The sequence below is a fragment of the Myotis daubentonii genome, chromosome 6, assembly GCF_963259705.1.
Source record: "Myotis daubentonii chromosome 6, mMyoDau2.1, whole genome shotgun sequence".
Classification (NCBI taxonomy): Eukaryota; Metazoa; Chordata; class Mammalia; order Chiroptera; family Vespertilionidae; genus Myotis; species Myotis daubentonii.
In genome coordinates, this window is record NC_081845.1 from 204,460 (window position 1) to 223,199 (window position 18,740).

An 18,740-nucleotide genomic window follows, 5' to 3' on the forward strand; every position below is an offset into this window, starting at 1 on the left:
CCAGGAACGTGGCGAGCAGGGCAGGGCGTTGGTGGGCAGAGGAAGGGTGGGGAGCGGGGTTTCGAGTTTCGAGTTTTGAGGGAAGGTGGGCTTCCTCGGCCCCTCTCCCTCCTCCTTCTCTCCTTTCCTCTCTAATCAAACATCTCAGAGAGATAACAGGGCGGTGACAGGTCATCTTAGACTTGGGTGGCGTTTCCATCCCTTGCTAATATTCCCAGGCGTCCCCCCTTCTGTTTTGAGGGCAATTTCTTCCAAATCTGGGCCAATGACCTTGTGATTAGTGAAAACTACTGTTAGCAACTGAACGATGAGCCCTGGGAATGAACGAAAATGCCAACCAGACGTTGGTGCTTCTGTCCCCATCGCCGGGAAGGTGGGCGCCCGGCTGGGCTGCTTCCAGGGGTCTCACGGCCTCCTTCAGGCGGGGGCGTAGCTGATGGATCACGGGGCGTCTCTGTGAAGCTGTTTCTTCAGCGTCGCCCTGGGGATCTGACCACCAGCTCGCGAGGAGTGAGCGCCGGAGCCGCGCCTGACGCGTGTACACGGCAGGCCCTTCGCTGTGCGAGAAAGAGACTTTGTCGTACAGTCACTTACCCAGTTCCCCCCGAAGCCATGCGTTTCATTATACGTTATCAGCATCTAAAATGCAGAGAAGCAAAAGTGAATGATAGGAGTCACCCGGAAACCCTGGACCCAACTGATTGTTTTCAGGTGGTTTGGTTTCCCACCAGTCCTCCCTCCGGAGCGGGGGTCTGTCGTAGACTCGCAGCCTATTTGTTCACTTTGAAGGGCAGTCGGCTTGCTTTTCCAGGTTGTTAATCAGACTTCCCAGCACGGCTTGGTGGCCGCATACGTGCAGCCGTCGCTGTGCGGGCAGGGCTTGCCTTGTTGATGAGTCACTGTGGCCGGTGCCGTCCACCACGGAGCAGCTGGTCTGCTGGGAGCTGGGTGCTGGAGGGGTTCTCCGTGGGTCTCGTTTCCGCTCATCCCGCGAGCAGAGGCACACACGGTCCTCCTGCCCGAGGAAGCGGTTGCGCCGGCCGCTTGGAAGGCACGTGTGTCCGCGGGCAGCCAAGGACAAGGTGTCCGTGAAGGACCTGGGTCCTCGCCGGCGGCACACATTTCCAGCACATGTGCCCCTGGCGCGCTGCACGGCCTGCGGGAGGGCTGGGGACCAGGCACAGAAAATTCCGACAGACTCAGCGTGAAGCGTCGCTGTCGTCATAATTCTCGGTCTCTGACCCGGGAGCCTCGCGTCTCCTGCCAACATCCCCAAACCAGGGCAGCCTCTCCAGTCAGCCTGCCAGTGGGGAGAAACCTCAGCCCCTCCAGGCCTGGCTCGCAGCCGGGTGAAGGTCCAGGGGAGAGAAGAAAGGGTGATGTTAACGCCCCAACGATAGCCCGATAGCGATGGCCGTGCAGACCCCGGTCCACGTGGGAGACCCGGACTCCGGCCTGCCCTGAGGCATCAGCCCTGGTCCTCTGCCCCCGACATCAGCAGGCTCTTGGGTGCTCCTGGTTACTCACAGGGAAAGCTGGGGGTGCCACTCCCAGAGACTGCCCCCTGCTGCCCGCTGCAGCTGGAGGAAACGCATCAGCTCCCTGGCCTGACCCCCCTCCCCCTTTCCTGACTGGCTGGGTCGTCCCAGGTCCTGGGTCCTTCCTGGGAGGCCCCACCCTCACCCTGCCCTGCCGCTCCGGGCTGCTCCCAGCAGGAAGACTCGGGGTTGACGAGCCACTCACTCTGAGTCAGCGTTTGCCATTTCTTGGAAAAGGAGCTGCCCGACCCCCCACACTGTTGGGAGGAAGCGGGGAACAGGGCACGCGTGCTCCCTCCTAGGACTGCACATCAGGCTCCCAGCCCCTCCGGTCTCCCCACGACCGGCCAGGGCCTCGGTGACTGCCCGCCCGCAGGGCCACGCGAGCCACCGAGAGCCTCAGGCTGCACTGAGGCCCAGGGAGGTGCAGCCCAAGGTCCTCGCAAGGCGGCTGCTGTCGCCCCCCCACCCCCTCTGTTGGCCAGATGCACGTGGAGGAGCGGAGGGGGCAGGTCTCAGCCAGGAAGGGGTTAAGGGGACAGGACTCGGAAGCCCTCACACAGCCTCCAGGGGCAGTGCCGGCTGCTCTAAATGCGGACCAGAGAGACAGTTATTTTTAGGAAGCAAATGGTAATGATTATGGCCTTGGATTTAAGTAGCCATTTAGTCATAAACGCTGAATTCACAGGCGGCAGAAAACAGCACTTTCCTCTCACTGATGACAGGGCTCCGCCAAGGCGGCCATTGTTCTTGCTGTGAATGCATGACAGACAGGGTCTGGGATCACCATGGCAGGGTGTGGGGCGTCTGCAGGGAGGAGGGTGACAGGGTGCATAGGCATCTGCAGGGAGGACGGGCAGGGTGCACGGGGCGTCTGCAGGGAGGAGGGTGACAGGGTGCATAGGGCATCTGCAGGGAGGACGGGCAGGGTGCACAGGGCGTCTGCAGGGAGGAGGGTGACAGGGTGCATAGGGCATCTGCAGGGAGGACGGGCAGGGTATGGGGCGTCTGCAGGGAGGAGGGTGACAGGGTGCATAGGGCATCTGCAGGGAGGACGGGCAGGGTATGGGGCGTCTGCAGGGAGGACGGGCAGGGTGTGGGGCGTCTGCAGGGAGGACGGGCAGGGTGCATAGGGCATCTGCAGGGAGGACGGGCAGGGTATGGGGCGTCTGCAGGGAGGACGGGCAGGGTGCATGGGGCGTCTGCAGGGAGGACGGGCGGGGTGTGGGGCGTCTGCAGGGAGGACGGGCAGGGTGCATGGGGCGTCTGCAGGGAGGACGGGCAGGGTGTGGGGCGTCTGCAGGGAGGATGGGCGGGGTGCATGGAGCGTCTGCAGGGAGGACGGGCGGGGTGCATGGAGCGTCTGCAGGGAGGACGGGCGGGGTGTGGGGCGTCTGCAGGGAGGACGGGCAGGGTATGGGGCGTCTGCAGGGAGGACGGGCAGGGTGTGGGGCGTCTGCAGGGAGGACGGGCAGGGTATGGGGCGTCTGCAGGGAGGACGGGCGGGGTGCATGGAGCATCTGCAGGGAGGACGGGCAGGGTGTGCTCCAGCCCCTCCCTGGACCCTGGGGTTGAGTGGTTTCATGAACCCACCGAGTGGGCACCTCTTGCTCCTGCTCCAGGGAGGAGCGTGTTCCGGAGGCTCGAACCGCAGCAGGCGCAGGTGTCCCCCTGAGTGGAGGCTGCCCACCTGGCAGGACTGTGCTCAACTCCAGCTACAGCCCAGGTGGGTGCTCCAGGGGGACCTGGGGGACCAAGAGTCAGCACCTAGGTTCCTCCTGGGAAGAGTGATGAGGCTGATGAGAACCGCGAAGGGTGGAGAGAACCCACTGGTGGCTGGGAGCAGCCAAGCAGGGGACGGGAGCAGGGGGGCCGGAGCGGGGTGGGGGGTGGAGGTGGGAATGCGGGGCGGTGGGGCGGCTCCACGTGACCAGGCTGCTGGGGGACAAGGCCATGCGAGCGGCCCAGCAGATTGCATGGGAGGCAACAGGGGCACCGACTTTGTAGTTTATTTTCGACCGCCCACCTGCCTGCTTCACTCTGGATGGAATTTAATTCTCTCGTGCACATGGCTACCAACAGGCCGTCCTCCCAGAACGGCGAGATCCTATCACCGACTGCCGACAGCCCTTGTAATCCAGGAAAATGACACGTCTTGGTAGCTTTTTGCCTTGGGTGGGGCGTTACCAGATCGGCGGTGCCGGCAGGGCTGGGCGAGGGTGGCCACACGAAGGAAAGGTTAGTCGGGTTGGGGTGTGGCACAGAACAGATCCAGAAGCCGGGGCTCCCCGACGGGTTTGCATGAAGCTGCAGGACGGGGACCCGCCTCGGCACCAGCCCAGCCCCGTTCTGTCCTGCCACCCGTGTGGGGAGTGACTAGTGGCTCAAGGGGTGCATGGCCCCGAGCGAGGAGGGAGCTCGGTCCCCATGGGCTTTGGGGGCCAGGCCACCCACAGTCTCACCTGGGACAGGCGTGTGCGACCTGTGCCGACTGCCTGTGAACCAACCCGTCCGGAGGAGGAGCTGCATGGGAGTGTCCCCTCCCTGGACGGGACCCACCCCTGGGCCCTCTGAGAGCCACCTCCTCAGGGTCCTGACCCCGAGGTAGAGGCCGACCGGACCGGTCCAGGCCCCGCTGTGAGCTGCGTGGTGGTCTGTGGGGCGGTGGCCACTCCCCGTGGCCCAGGAGAGGGGAGAGGGCCTCCCACGGCACCCCCCACCCCGAGCTGCTCCCACCGCAGGGTTCCCAGGCCCCTGGGAGGGTGCCCCGCCTCCCACCTCCCTCTCAGGGGCTCCCATGGCCCAGCCCGTCCGCGCTGCCTGCCTGGCCGCCCACTCTGCAGGCCACAGGCTCAGCGTCTGTCCCTTTCGACACCAGCCCTGCCCGAGGCCCCTGGTTGGGAGCAGTGCCCACCGTGGAGAGGAAAGCACCAGCCCCTCTGGGCTCGGCCTCAGCGACGCAGATGACACGGACGTGGCCTGGCCACTGGGCCTGCAGGCCCCACGGGAGGGACGTGCACATGAGGTGACCGGCCCCCACACCCAGTGCCGCCTCCTCTCCGCAGCAGGCGACAGAGCCACGGGCGTGGTCCAGTTTCCCGCGAGACGTTTGCAGAGCGGGTCCCTGAAGGGAGCTGCCCAGCACGGCAGAGAAAGGGTCAAAGCGACGCTGAGACAGGGAGCGAGGGACAGAGGCACAGCTGGCGAGGCGGGTGCGGCACGGACACGCGACCACGGACGCAGCTGCGGTGGGGGCCGCTAGGAGGGGCGGGAACAGACGCCTCACAGGAGGAAGCTCAGAGGCGTCCAGACACCGGTTGGCGAAGGGATGTGGGATGTTGGGGTGGGGTGTTAGGATGTGGGGACATTGGGGCATTGAGGCATTGGGGCATAGAGATGTCAGAATGTTGGGGTGTGGGGATGTGGGGTGTGGGGACATTGGGACATTGGGGTGTTGGGATGTCAGAATGTTGGGGTGTGGAATATGGGACGTTGGGATGTGGGATGTTGGGGTGTGAGATGTTGGGGTATGGGATGTTGGGGTATGGGATGTGGGACGTTGGGGTGTGGGACGTTGGGTGTGGGATGTGGGACGGTGGGGTGTTGGGATGTTGGGATGTGGGATGTTGGGATGTGGGATGTTGGGTGTGGGATGTTGGGATGTGGGATGTTGGGTATGGGATGTGGGACGGTGGGGTGTTGGGATGTTGGGATGTGGGACGTTGGGTGTGGGATGTGGGACGGTGGGGTGTTGGGATGTTGGGATGTGGGACGTTGGGTGTGGGATGTGGGACGGTGGGGTGTTGGGATGTTGGGATGTGGGACGTTGGGTGTGGGATGTTGGGTGTGGGATGTTGGGATGTGGGACGTTGGGTGTGGGATGTTGGGTGTGGGATGTTGGGATGTGGGGTGTTGGGACGTTGGGATGTGGGATGTTGGGATGTGGGGTGTTGGGACGTTGGGATGTGGGATGTTGGGTGTGGGATGTGGGACGTTGGGTGTGGGATGTTGGGATGTGGGGTGTTGGGACGTTGGGATGTGGGATGTTGGGTGTGGGATGTGGGACGTTGGGTGTGGGATGTTGGGATGTGGGATGTTGGGTGTGGGATGTTGGGATGTGGGATGTTGGGTGTGGGATGTGGGACGGTGGGGTGTTGGGATGTTGGGATGTGGTACGTTGGGTGTGGGACGTTGGGTGTGGGATGTGGGACGGTGGGGTGTTGGGATGTTGGGATGTGAGACGTTGGGTGTGGGATGTGGGACGGTGGGGTGTTGGGATGTTGGGATGTGGGACGTTGGGTGTGGGATGTGGGACGGTGGGGTGTTGGGATGTGGGACATTGGGTGTGGGACGTTGGGTGTGGGATGTGGGACGGTGGGGTGTTGGGATGTTGGGATGTGGGACGTTGGGTGTGGGACGTTGGGTGTGGGATGTTGGGATGTGGGATGTTGGGATGTGGGACGTTGGGTGTGGGATGTTGGGTGTGGGATGTTGGGATGTGGGGTGTTGGGACGTTGGGATGTGGGATGTTGGGTGTGGGATGTGGGACATTGGGTGTGGGATGTGGGACGTTGGGTGTGGGATGTGGGACGGTGGGGTGTTGGGATGTTGGGATGTGGGAGGTTGGGGTGTGGGATGTTGGGTGTGGGATATGGGACGTTGTGTGTGGGATGTGGGATGTGGGATGTTGGGGTGTGGGATGTGGGGTGTGGGATGTGGGATGTTGGGTGTGGGATGTGGGATGTTGGGGTGTGGGATGTGGGGTGTGGGATGTGGGACGTTGGGTGTGGGATGTGGGACGTTGGGTGTGGGATGTGGGACGTTGAGTGTGGGATGTGGGATGTGGGATGTTGGGTGTGGGATGTGGGACGTTGGGGTGTGGGATGTGGGATGTTGGGGTGTGGGATGTGGGGGTGTGGGATGTGGGGTGTGGGATGTGGGATGTTGGGTGTGGGATATGGGATGTTGGGTGTGGGATGTGGGGTGTTGGGTGTGGGATGTGGGACATTGGGGTGTGGGATGTTGACGTTGGGGTGTGGGGACCTTCTGAGAGGACTGTCGGGAGAGAGTGCCTCGCTGGCTCTGGAGGTGCTGCCTGCAGTCCTGCTCTCCCACGTCAGCGTCTCCTGGGGGGCGGCTCTCACGTTTGCTGTTATTGTCTCCGGTGAGAAGGGCAAGGGGAGCAGATGGAGTGACGGGGTGCGAACGGTTTATCCTGGGGGGGCGCCTGCCAAGGGCGGGACATCGGCGTGGAGCGGGGGAGGCGGGAACTCCTGCGGGGCGTCCCCTCAGGGTCCGCCGTGTGGACACGCTTCTCTGTTTCACCACGAGACCCTGCCAGGCGGAGGCCTTGTCCTTGTCAGCAGGTGAGGAAACTACGGTCGGTCCCGCGAGGGGCCCCTGGTCGCCGCCGCTCGGAGCTGGTCCCCAAGGCCCGAGGCCTCCAGTCACCACCGTCCGAGCGCAGGCAAGCCCGCACGCCTCGCACGGGCCACCCGCACGGACACCCTGATGAGCCCCTCGGGACGGGCACCCTGGCCGCTCAGCACGTGGGAGCATCGGCTGTTCTCTGTGGCCCCACCTCCAGGGGATTCGAACACGACCATCGAACCTCTGGCAACAGCAGCCCTCCTGCCGCCTGCCTGCCGTGACCCCGGGAACTCTCCTCCCGAGGCCACAGGCCTGCGCTGCGGCTCCCTGAGGGGCGCACACACGTCGCCCGGCACGGGGTGGGCGGGCTCTGATTCGACGGCCCGTGTTTTGGGGACGTGACCGGTTAGCTTCACCGAGGGCCCCGGACACCCCGCCGAGGAGGAGAGGGACGGGGACAGCCAGGGGCGGCCGGGCCTCCGGGAAGGAGAGGAGGGAAGCTGACTCAGCGTCCTAGTTCCACACGGGAGCGCGGACGTGAGCGGCCAGAGGGTGAAGGCGTGTTTTCCCAGCCTGTTCGACGTGAAAGGCTGCAGTGAGCCCTGTGGAGGCCGGGATGCTGGGGAAGGGGCGCCGTGGAGACGTAGTGGATGCAGTTGGAACAGGAAAGAGGAGGGCGATGTCCGGCGATAGTGGAGGAGTAAGAAGCCCATTTCCTGTCGGGGACAATCGGTGCGGCCGCGGCTGGAAAGTCCACAGGCACAGCAGGAAGTCCCGATAAGGACGAGGGCAGGGGCAGTGTGCGGACCAGACTGCCCACAGGGGAGTCCAGAGGCGCGGGGTGCGGAGGCGAGCCAGCACGCTGAGTGGTGGGGGGTGGGGGGTGGGGTGGTGGTGGGGGCAGCCCGGGAACAGGAGCCCCTGCGTGGATGGGGGATGCGCGGGGGTGGGGGGCAGGGGCGCCGGTCGCAGGCCAGCCAGGAGGAAGCCCCGTCTGCCGTCTCTGAGACCCAGAGGCTGTGGTTTCCACGGCGGTGCCTGTTCAGATGAAGAAGAGAAGGTTCAGAGCAGAAAGCGTGGCCTGCGGGCTGCTGTGGGCAGTGCATCCAGGACTGAGTCATGGTGTCCCCCAGACATGGTGTTCCACACCCGGGGAAGGCCAGTCAGCCAGCAGGAGCGGGAGGCAGCCGGGGCCACGCCAGGGAGAGGGGAGCGGGGACGGTCGGACGGACGGGGCACAGGAGCACGGCCCGGCCCTCCGCTGTCCACTCCAGACCCGAGTATCTCACAGAGGTGGAGGCTCCCGGAGCCGGGCCGTGCGTGATCCCCGACGCCCGCCACGTCACGTCTGTGCTCAGGCGTGCGCCTTGCTGAGCTCTGGACCCATTCCTGTCGCGGCGTCGCCATCCCACACAGTCTTGGTGCTGACGGCACCGGCTGCGCTCTGAGGAGGCTCGGGATTCCTCCCCCCGGGCAGGCCTCCTTCCACGCACCTCAGCTCCCGGCCCCCGGCTCCCTCCACACTCCTTCCTTACGCGCCCACAATCTGCCTCTGACTCCACAGCCCCTGCATCCTTGCCCGGCCCAGAGCCCCACGTCCATGCTGGCTGTGCTGTTCCCCGAGCCGGGGCCGCCCCAGTGCCCTCGTGCTGGGGTTCAGTCCCCTCCAGCGAGCACTGAGCCATGTGTCAGCCGCGAGGCCCTGGCGTTCTCTGCATTTGCACCCCGTCTTCCCAGCGAGACCGCCAGCTCCCTGGCCTGTGGTTTTCTGGCGGCATCGGCAGAGCCCAGCCTGTGCGTGGGTGGCAGTGGGATGGGGTACTGGCCCCATGAGGTCACAGAGCTCCCTCCTTCCCACACGCCAAGTCTATGCATCCGGGCTGAGCAGCCCCCAGGAGACAAAGGCACCCCAACGTGCACCCTCACGGCCAGGCCCAGGCCCAGGCCCTCCTCGCCCGCCGTGCCTCCTGTGCCCCCGCCCGTGCCCGCTCCCCTCGCTCGGGCATGGCCCCTGCCTCCAGCTCCTGCTGGCGCACTGGCCTCCTGTTTCCCACGAGAACATGGGGCCGAGACCACACTTCTTGTGTTTCCATGTGAGAGGCACCGTCTCTGATCTGCAAACACAATTAGTAAAAAGACAGTTGGAAACACTTAATTGAAAAATACAAATGAGATTGATGACATTGTCCCAGCCACCAGTGGGTTCTGAAAGGTTTTATTTAAGTGGAATTCTATTTCCAGCCACTGGAAAAATTAATTCATGTCGCACAATAGCCTCTGGGAGCCTCGGGCTGGACGGAAAGTAGGTCGCCCTGGACTGAGCCCGGCGGTCCCGTAGGGGCAGGGACGGAAACGCCAAGAAACGTCTTCATCCAAATGTCCTTTATCCTCGGGAAAAAGCGGTTTCATGGAGACAAGCAGAGCCGCGAGCCGTTCCTCGACTCCTCGGCTTGCACATTCGTTGGAGGGACGGGCTGTGCGGGCACGGAGCTGGGCGCGTGCGGAGAGCCCCCGGCTCAGGCTCCGTGAAGACCAGGCGCGTGCGGAGAGCGGGCCTGGTGGGAGGGACCCACAGCTGGGACGGAGCCCGGACAGAACTGGGACGGAGCCGGCACTGGGAGAGCGGGCGTCGCTCCTTTCCTGGTGTGAGGACCCAGGGTTGAAAGGTCGCGGGGACTCGAGGCTCCCACCTGCCTGACACGTCGCAGCCACCACGGAGCTCCGTGTCACTCTGGAGCCGCCCAAGAATCGTGGTCCTCACCCGCGTCCGTCTCTGGGCAGAACCCTCTCCACTGGGCGCCCGGCATCCTCTCTCTTTCTCTGGCTTCAGCGCAGCTGCTCGGCCAGAAACTCAGAACCGGCAAACCTGCAGCCTGTGCCGCCAACGTCCAACGTCCGCCCGAGCAGGGTCCTCAAGGCCCCGCGAGACGCCGCGGGTGTGCAACCCACTGACGACTCGCCGACCTCCCCCCTCCGGGACCCAGGACCCGCGGCAGGTGCCTGGGGGCTGCCTGCAGACGAGGGAGGAGCATCGCTCAGGCCACATGCGGGCGGTGCTGCAGGCTCTGGGGCCCCCCCGCACGCAGGCGCGCCTGTGAAGCGCGACAGACGGCGGGATCTGTGCATAAAGCACACACCTCTGGGTCTAGTGACTGAAGAGACGGAGAGTTCTGTAAAGATGTTCACAGCCAAGACACACCTGAGCCACACCTTTGGGGTGTGAGGGCCACCCCCCTGGCACTGTGGGCGTCTGCCTGTCCATCTGAGAAACCGAGAGAGAGAAGATCCACGTTTCACGGCTGTCAGAAAGGTCATCGATCCTGTGAGCCCTGTCCACACCCTGCTCTCACCGCCGGCGGTCACAGGACGCCTGTGCGAGGGGACGTCTGTGCGGACGCGGCTCACAGACTGCGTGTGCGAGTAGATGGGACGCTGTCCGTCAACGACGGTGCCCTGACTGCTCCGGCTTCTGTTCCGAGGTAGACGCCGCCCAGGCTCCGCCTGTCACAGCTGTGGACTGGAGTCCATGCAGGTGGGAGGCGGGGCCAGGCGGGCAGCGCCCTTTTTCCTGACCTCCAGAAGCTACTCTGCTCCTGCGATCTGAGACAGCAGGGGGACCCGAGACAGCACTTGTGCGTCTGGGAGGAGAGCGGAGGCTTCGGCTCACAGCGTCGCCCTGAGGGCAGTGCTTTGGAACCAGGCGAAGCCGCAGCTCCTGGGACAAGGGCAGCTCTGAGCCCGTCTTCACGGGTCACACGGCGGTGGCACAGCGAGGCTGCATGGTTTCTGGGGGTCGTTAGCGGCCTGTGCACTCAGGGTCACAGGGCTCAGGCAGGAAGGCAGCCCGGACCCGGGTCCCAGCCTGGCCTTCACGCAGACTCGGGGAGCTCAGCCGGGAAGGGGGTGATGTGGGCCCCGAGGGACGGCACAGAGATGGCAGGGCCCCTCCCCTCATCGCACAGGCCTGGCTGCCCCGCAGGACCGAGTGAGTTTTCATCCTTGTTACACGCCCGCTGCAGCCCTGAGCCCGCCTCCCTCACGTCTGTCAGGCGTGGGCAGCACCTCTCCGGTCCCTGGGTCCCTGCGGCTGCAGGCTCTGCCCAGAGGCGGCTCCAGCATCTGCCCGGGGGCCTCTCCCCGCAAAGCCCTCGTCGGATGAGTCTCTTCCTTAACAGGTGCCAGGGCTGCGCTTCAGAAACAGCAGCTTCCAGCCTGGCTCCCGAGCAGGAGGCCCCGGGAGGCCCTGGCGCAGCTGCTGCTGCCCTGCTCCGCCTGAGCACCGGCACCCGCCCTGGGCACGGGCACCGAGCACCGAGCCCCGAACCCCGAGCACCGAGCACCGAGCCCCGAACACTGAGCCCTGAGCCCCGAGCACCGAGCCCCGAGCACCGAGCACGGCCTGGGGAGAGGCTGGGACGTGGGTGCAGAGGAGTCCTCTGTGCTGGGAGGACAGGCTCGGGGCCCTGTCTGCCTGGGGTCAGGAGGTTGCTGCCGATGGGAGGGGCCTGGCAGCAGATTGGAGCCCCTGCCCCTCCAGCGTCGTTTCGACAAACGAGCAGATGGCAGGTGTCAGCAGGACAAAGAGCCATCTGTGCAGCGGCTGCCCACCATTCTTGCACAGCGACTCCAGGAGAGCCGCCCAGAGATAGGGCTGCCCTCGGCCCCGGCCCTCGTCGGACCTCTAACGCCGGGCAGCCGCTGTGCTTGTCCTGTGCCCAGGCCACCAGCCGGCTTGGGCCACGGGGCATCGGTCTGCATGCTCACAAGGACCTCGTTGGCTGTGGGTGCGTCCAGGCAGGCCAGATGTCAGAGGTCTGATGGAATTTGTCCCACGTGCTCCCCTCCCCCTTTCTCTCTCGTTCTCTCGGCGAGCATGCCCGTCCTCCCCGTCCCGGCTCAGCCCTGAGCCCACAGTCAGCCCTGAGCCCACAATCAGCCCTGAGCCCACAGTCAGCCCTGAGCCCACAGTCAGCCCTGAGTTCATGGTCAGCCCTGAGCCCACAGCCAGCCCTGAGTCCACAGTCAGCCCTGAGCCCACAGTCAGCCCTGAGCCCTAGATCAGCTCTGAGTCCACAGTCAGCCCTGAGTCCACAGCCAGCCCTGAGCCCACAATCAGCCCTGAGTTCATGGTCAGCCCTGAGTCCACAGCCAGCCCTGAGTCCACAATCAGCCCTGAGCCCACAGTCAGCCCTGAGTTCATGGTCAGCCCTGAGTTCATGGTCAGCCCTGAGCCCACAATCAGCCCTGAGCCCACAGTCAGCCCTGAGTTCATGGTCAGCCCTGAGCCCACAGTCAGCCCTGAGCCCACAGTCAGCCCTGAGTTCATGGTCAGCCCTGAGCCCACAGTCAGCCCTGAGTTCATGGTCAGCCCTGAGCCCACAATCAGCCCTGAGCCCACAGTCAGCCCTGAGCCCACAGTCAGCCCTGAGTTCATGGTCAGCCCTGAGCCCACAGCCAGCCCTGAGTCCACAGTCAGCCCTGAGCCCACAGTCAGCCCTGAGCCCACAGTCAGCCCTGAGTCCACAGCCAGCCCTGAGCCCACAATCAGCCCTGAGTTCATGGTCAGCCCTGAGTCCACAGCCAGCCCTGAGTCCACAGCCAGCCCTGAGTCCACAGTCAGCCCTGAGTCCACAGCCAGCCCTGAGCCCACAATCAGCCCTGAGTTCATGGTCAGCCCTGAGTCCACAGCCAGCCCTGAGTCCACAGCCAGCCCTGAGTCCACAATCAGCCCTGAGCCCACAGTCAGCCCTGAGTCCACAGCCAGCCCTGAGCCCACAGCCAGCCTTGAGCCCACAGTCAGCCCTGAGCCCACAGTCAGCCCTGAGTCCACAGCCAGCCCTGAGTCCACAGTCAGCCCTGAGTCCACAGCCAGCCCTGAGCCCACAGCCAGCCCTGAGCCCACAGCCAGCCCTGAGCCCTAGATCAGCTCTGAGCCCACAGTCAGCCCTGAGCCCACAGTCAGCCCTGAGCCCACGGTCAGCCCTGAGTTCATGGTCAGCCCTGAGCCCACAGCCAGCCCTGAGTCCACAGTCAGCCCTGAGCCCACAGTCAGCCCTGAGCCCTAGATCAGCTCTGAGTCCACAGTCAGCCCTGAGTCCACAGCCAGCCCTGAGCCCACAATCAGCCCTGAGTCCACAGCCAGCCCTGAGTCCACAGCCAGCCCTGAGTCCACAATCAGCCCTGAGCCCACAGTCAGCCCTAAGTTCATGGTCAGCCCTGAGTTCATGGTCAGCCCTGAGCCCACAATCAGCCCTGAGCCCACAGTCAGCCCTGAGTTCATGGTCAGCCCTGAGTTCATGGTCAGCCCTGAGCCCACAGTCAGCCCTGAGCCCACAGTCAGCCCTGAGTTCATGGTCAGCCCTGAGCCCACAGTCAGCCCTGAGTTCATGGTCAGCCCTGAGTTCATGGTCAGCCCTGAGCCCACAGTCAGCCCTGAGCCCACAGTCAGCCCTGAGTCCACAGCCAGCCCTGAGCCCACAGCCAGCCCTGAGCCCACAATCAGCCCTGAGTTCATGGTCAGCCCTGAGCCCACAGTCAGCCCTGAGCCCACAGTCAGCCCTGAGTCCACAGCCAGCCCTGAGCCCACAGCCAGCCTTGAGCCCACAGTCAGCCCTGAGCCCACAGTCAGCCCTGAGTCCACAGCCAGCCCTGAGTCCACAGTCAGCCCTGAGTCCACAGCCAGCCCTGAGCCCACAGCCAGCCCGGAGCCCACAGTCAGCCCTGAGCCCTAGATCAGCTCTGAGCCCACAGTCAGCCCTGAGCCCACAGTCAGCCCTGAGTTCATGGTCAGCCCTGAGCCCACAGTCAGCCCTGAGTCCACAGCCAGCCCTGAGCCCACAATCAGCCCTGAGCCCTAGATCAGCTCTGAGTCAATGGTCAGCCCTGAGTCCACGGCCAGCGTTCCCTGTGACCATCAGCCTCCCTGGCTGGTTGGGTTGCTGACGCCAGCTCTGGTAGGACTGAGGGACATAGGCAGCTTCTGTGTTTTGCTTTAATCTATACTAATAAAAGGGTAATATGCTAATTAGACCAGACGTCTTCTGGACATCCTTCCAGAGGTCCTTCTGGACAAAGCCATGGTGGTGGGAGCCGAGGCAGAGGCAGTTAGCGGTGATTAGGCAGCCAGGCAGGTGAGTGGTTAGGAGCCAGCGGTCCCAGATTGTGAGAGGGTGCAGGCCGGGCTGAGGGACTTCTCCCCCTCCCCACCCCCCCTCCCCCGTGCATGAATTACGTGCACCTGGCCTCTAGTTATATCATAATCGTCAAACCAGAGAAAACAGCCTCGGAAGTAAGATGGACGGAAGCAGGGATTTTCAAACAGTGCCAGCGGCCAGCATGTTCACGTGCACCTTTCAGCTAACATGTCGCTGCAGGTGCTCTATTTTCAAATCCATCTTGACCTCATCGTTTATATTCACGTTACGGTGACGTGCAAATGAACTGACAGGGACAGAAGCGGGTTCAGCTTTCGTCCACTTTGGCTGGAGCTGCAGGCGGCGAGGGAGTGGCCCGGCATGTCCGGGGGGGGGGGGGGGGGCAGGCTGGCTGGGCGAGCTGTGGCGATGGAGGTGGTGGTCACTGGCCTGGGAGACCACTCCTGCCTGGTTGGGGGGCACTCCAGGGAGCTCGGGCGGAGCAGAGAGGAGATGGAGCCACCCCCACGATGCCCTGCCAGCTGCTCACGGCCAGCAGTGAGCCCCCGAGGGCCGCGGCGCCGGGATGCCCCCTCCTGGGCTCTTCAGCAGGTGGCCCTGGTGTGACCGTAGAGGCCAGGCCTCCGAGCCCCAGTGTCCTCTCCACAGTGGGTGCCGGCACCCAGACTTCAGGGCGAGCAGGCGCGGCCTGGAGCGGTGACAGGGCCTCTGAGCCGGGCTGCGGACACGTGTCAGAGCTGGGCCTCCATCACCCGTTCTTCCTCGCTGGGAGAGGAGCTGGGACAGGGACAGGCTTTGCCAAGCTCCCTGCCCCGGCGAGGGTGTCCGAGCCTTCGTGGAGGCTTATGAAAGGGTTTATTGCAAAACAGGAAACAGTTCTGTGTTCTCTGAAATAAACCATATCAAACTACAAAACATCCCTGCGTCCTCCAGAATTCAAAACCCGGGAGGCTTATCGAGTTCTAGAACAGTCCCCATGTGCATCCCCAGGCGCCATGACCAACGAGGCCAGCAGCATGGGGTGGGGTGAAGAAAACCGACCTCTCACCCTTGAACTCCAGCCAGGAGAAAGGAAACACGCTGTTTGAGGACGAAGGAATGTTTTGCTTGGTTCGGGGAGTTTGTCTGTGGTTGGGTCTTCCCAGCTTTGGCCGAGTCTCAGCCGCGGGCGTCCCTGAGCCCAGGAGGGCCCGGGTCCTGTGGGTGGAGGCGTGTCCTGCCCTGAGCTCGCTCTCCACCCGACTCCATCCTTCCTCCCTTCATTCTCTTGTTCTTTCTCTGGGCAAACACCGGCCTGGAGGCCAGGAGGTGGCGCCGGGGCAGGAGGCTGGACTCACAGACCGGCTCTTGGACCCGCGGCCACGCTGTAGTCACCGGTCAGGGTGGTCTCGGCATCCTGACACTCAGATCAGTCAATGGAAGGCTCGAGCATCCCGGAGTGAGTAAATGGATGAATCAGTCGATTGCTTTTTTTTTTTTTTTTTTTAATGATTTTTTACGGAGAGGAAGGGAGAGTGATAGAGAGTTAGAAACATCGATCAGCTGCCTCCTGCACACCCCCTACTGAGGATGTGCCCGCAACCCAGGTACATGCCCTTGACTGGAATCGAACCTGGGACCTTTCAGTTCGCAGGCCGACGCTCTATCCGCTGAGCCAAACGGGTCAGGGCATCGATTGCTTTTTGACAGGGTTGCAAAGGCATGTCGATGGAGTAAAGATCGTCTGGTCAGCAGGAGGTGCTGGGGAAATTGTGTGGCCGTATTCGAAAAGTGATCTTCAACATGATACCTTGTGCCGTGTACATAGTTGCGGGGGTCCAGCCCCAGCGGACCAGGGGTTCCCAGAGGTGTGGACGGCGTCTGCGAAGAATGAAGGACACGGAGACAGCGTTCAGATGGTCAGCATAGTCAGGTTCTTTTTTATGGTCCTGTTACAGCTGTATTTGTACTACTCGCTTCTATAAGCATGCCTCTACAGTTACATCAGGGTATGTTTTGGGTCCTCCCTTGACCTTCTACAGTTCCTTGTTTTATGTTTATAGTTTCTTATCTGACCTTTGTCAAAAATCTTATCTCTATCTAGCTCTGCTGATTTTAATCTTATCTATTGTCTATGTTTCTACATTCTATTCTAAAGGTTAGTGTCTGTGTTCCATTATAAGGGCTAGTTTGTTATTTCTATTCTAAGGTTACTATTCTACTGCTCTACTGTTACGCTATAAGGAAGTAACTGAAGGAGGTTTTCCTATTCTCTGGCCTAGGTAAAGGTTATGTCCTTTTAGCCTTGCTGGTGGTCTTCCTTAGGACTGCCCTGCGTTGGCAGGTTTTTAGGGGCATAATGGGCTTTGGTGCTTTCTCTGGTGGGTAGACCCCTGGGGATGTGGGCCTAGCAAGTCCCAAACTTATTGTTAACAGTCTTAGTCTGAGTTCCTCATAAGTAGTACATGGTATTTCTGTAACACTAGGGGGTTTTACTGATTTATTCCCTTCCCTAGTCTGGAAACATTCCCACCTGGGGAAACATCCTTTCTTGGGGAGGTGGCCTTGGTTAGAGCACATAGCGCTAAGAAGGGGAGCAAACCTATTAAGAACAGGATGCCCTATAGGCCAGGCCCCTTGAAGCATATGCTGTGCAGAGGTTTCTTCCCTGCAGCGACTGTGTCAAGCAGCAAGGACGGACCGGCTCCCGGCACATAGTGGCCTCAGAGTGAATCCTAGACCTCAGTGTAGAACCTAAAAGACATAGAACTTCTAGAAGAAAACATGGGAGGAAATTCTCCGATCTGAGCAGAGATTTCATGGTTACAACACCAAAACCCTGACTCATAAGTTAAAAAACCCATGATGAACTGGAGTTCATCCAATGACAGACTTGTGCTCTGTGCAAACACCATCTGGGAAGAGAGACGGAGCTAGAGACCGGGAGGAAGGGCATTTGATGGATGCCTGTGTACGGGATGAATGAGAAAGGTGCAGTGCTTAAAACTTAGTTGTTAGAAACAACCCAGCCAATGAAATCAGGCAAAATATTTGAACAGACGCATCCCCAGAGAAGACACACATAAGTGCCGCTCAGCGTCGTCAGTCCCAGGAAATGCAAATCAAGCCACAGGCAAGGCCCCTGCTGGTCGGCCGACCATGAGCTGGCGACGTGAGGGGCTGGGTGGTGCGTGCCGTGTGACTGTCATCACAGGAGAAACATGGTCCGCCTAAGGGCTGGGGCTGTCTGCGGTTTGAGGTGCCTCTGGGGTCTTGGCACGTGTCCCCTCAGATAAGGGGGCGACTGTGCAGGGGAAGGAGAGGTGAGACAGAGGGTGGGGAGCGGGAAGCAGGAGGCAGGCCCTGGAGACCCCTGCGCCTGCCCGTGGCGCCCGCTTGCTCCGGCTGGCGGCTTTCTGCTAAGGACATGCGGCCCTGTGCTGTCCTGGTGGGCAGGGTGGACCGAGGGCAGGTGTGTGTGGCCTGCACCCTGACTCGGGCTGAGGACCTCTCTGGGGACAGAGGGCCTGCGGCCCTACCCCCGCCATGCGCCCTGTGCTGGGGCGGGGTGGGTAGAGGGGGGCGTGTGGAGAAGGGCTCAGACCAGTTCTCGGCAGGACACGCGGCAGGATGAGTCGGGGTGTCTGTGTGACTGTCCCCAGGCTCAGGGAGAGGCTGCCTTCTGTGCTGTTTGCTGGCGGCTGTGAATGCTGCAGCGTGCAGCTCCGGGGGCTCCTGGACCCCTTGCCCACGCGCCCTGTTCATTCCACGCGTGTGCGCCTGGTGACACAGGCTCGTTAAGCACAGCCGACAGAGCACCAGAGGGCATGCTGAGAGGTGGTGAGGGGGCGGGGGCTTCATGAATCAATCAACTCATCTCACAGGCAGGAAACGGGATTTCCACATTCACTGGCTCTTCCCGGACTCGTCGGTGCAGGAAGGGCACCTGGGGCTGGAAGAAGAGGAGCCACAGAATCCGGGCCGGAGTGGCTGTGGAGCCCCGTCACCCCCACCCAGCCCCCCAGGCTGGCAGCCATGTCTCAGCACACGCAGGCCTGCGGGGCGGCTGGACGCCTCTGTTCACAGGCGGTTCTGGGAACCCGGTGAGTGTGCGACTTGCTGGTTACATCAGGAGCCCCTCGACTCAGGGGGAGGGCCCAGCTCCACCCCGGACGTGGGCTGGAGGGGCGCGTGCGGATGAAACGTGTTCTGTGCACAAACACGCAACCTGGCCAGCCAGCTGCAGCCTAAAACCTTCCAGATGCACAAATCAGCCGCTGCCCTGCCCAGAGCTCGTCCCCGCCCAGGGCCCTGGCTGTGGGACGAGGCACGGATCCTCCCTCACGGGGCTGGTGACTTCCCTTCCCAGCGGGACGTGGGGGGCGGGAGGTTCTGGGAACTCACGGGGTGACCGGCTCCCTGGGGCTGGGAGAAGCCCACATGTGCCGTCTCTTCCTGGGTGTCTGTGTCGGCCCCAATACTGTCCTCTCCGCACGCACTGTCCGTCTCAGGACCAACGGACGCCCTCCAGCAAGCACTGGCCCGACATCACAGAGTCCCTGGAAGCTGTGCCTTCGGGGACGGCCAGCAGTGTGGCTGCACTCCCCCCCCCCCCCCACCTCTCCTGGCCTTGGGCTGGGACATGAGAGACCCTGAATCAGTGCCTTAGGGAGGGGGAGGTTGGGCGTGTTTTCAGTGC

The 18,740-nt window shown here is 62.8% G+C and overlaps 1 protein-coding gene across 2 annotated transcripts in view; it reads left to right on the forward strand.

Annotated features, from left to right (window-relative positions):
- Positions 1 to 18,370, forward strand: part of DLL1 (delta like canonical Notch ligand 1) — a 79,169-nt gene extending 60,799 nt beyond the window's left edge. For both annotated transcript variants that reach the window (XR_009453336.1, XM_059699789.1), the window contains exon 12: positions 18,359 to 18,370. The gene's annotated coding sequence lies outside the window, so the exon portion shown is untranslated. The remainder of the gene's footprint in view (positions 1 to 18,358) is intronic.
- Positions 18,371 to 18,740: the final 370 nt, after the last annotated feature.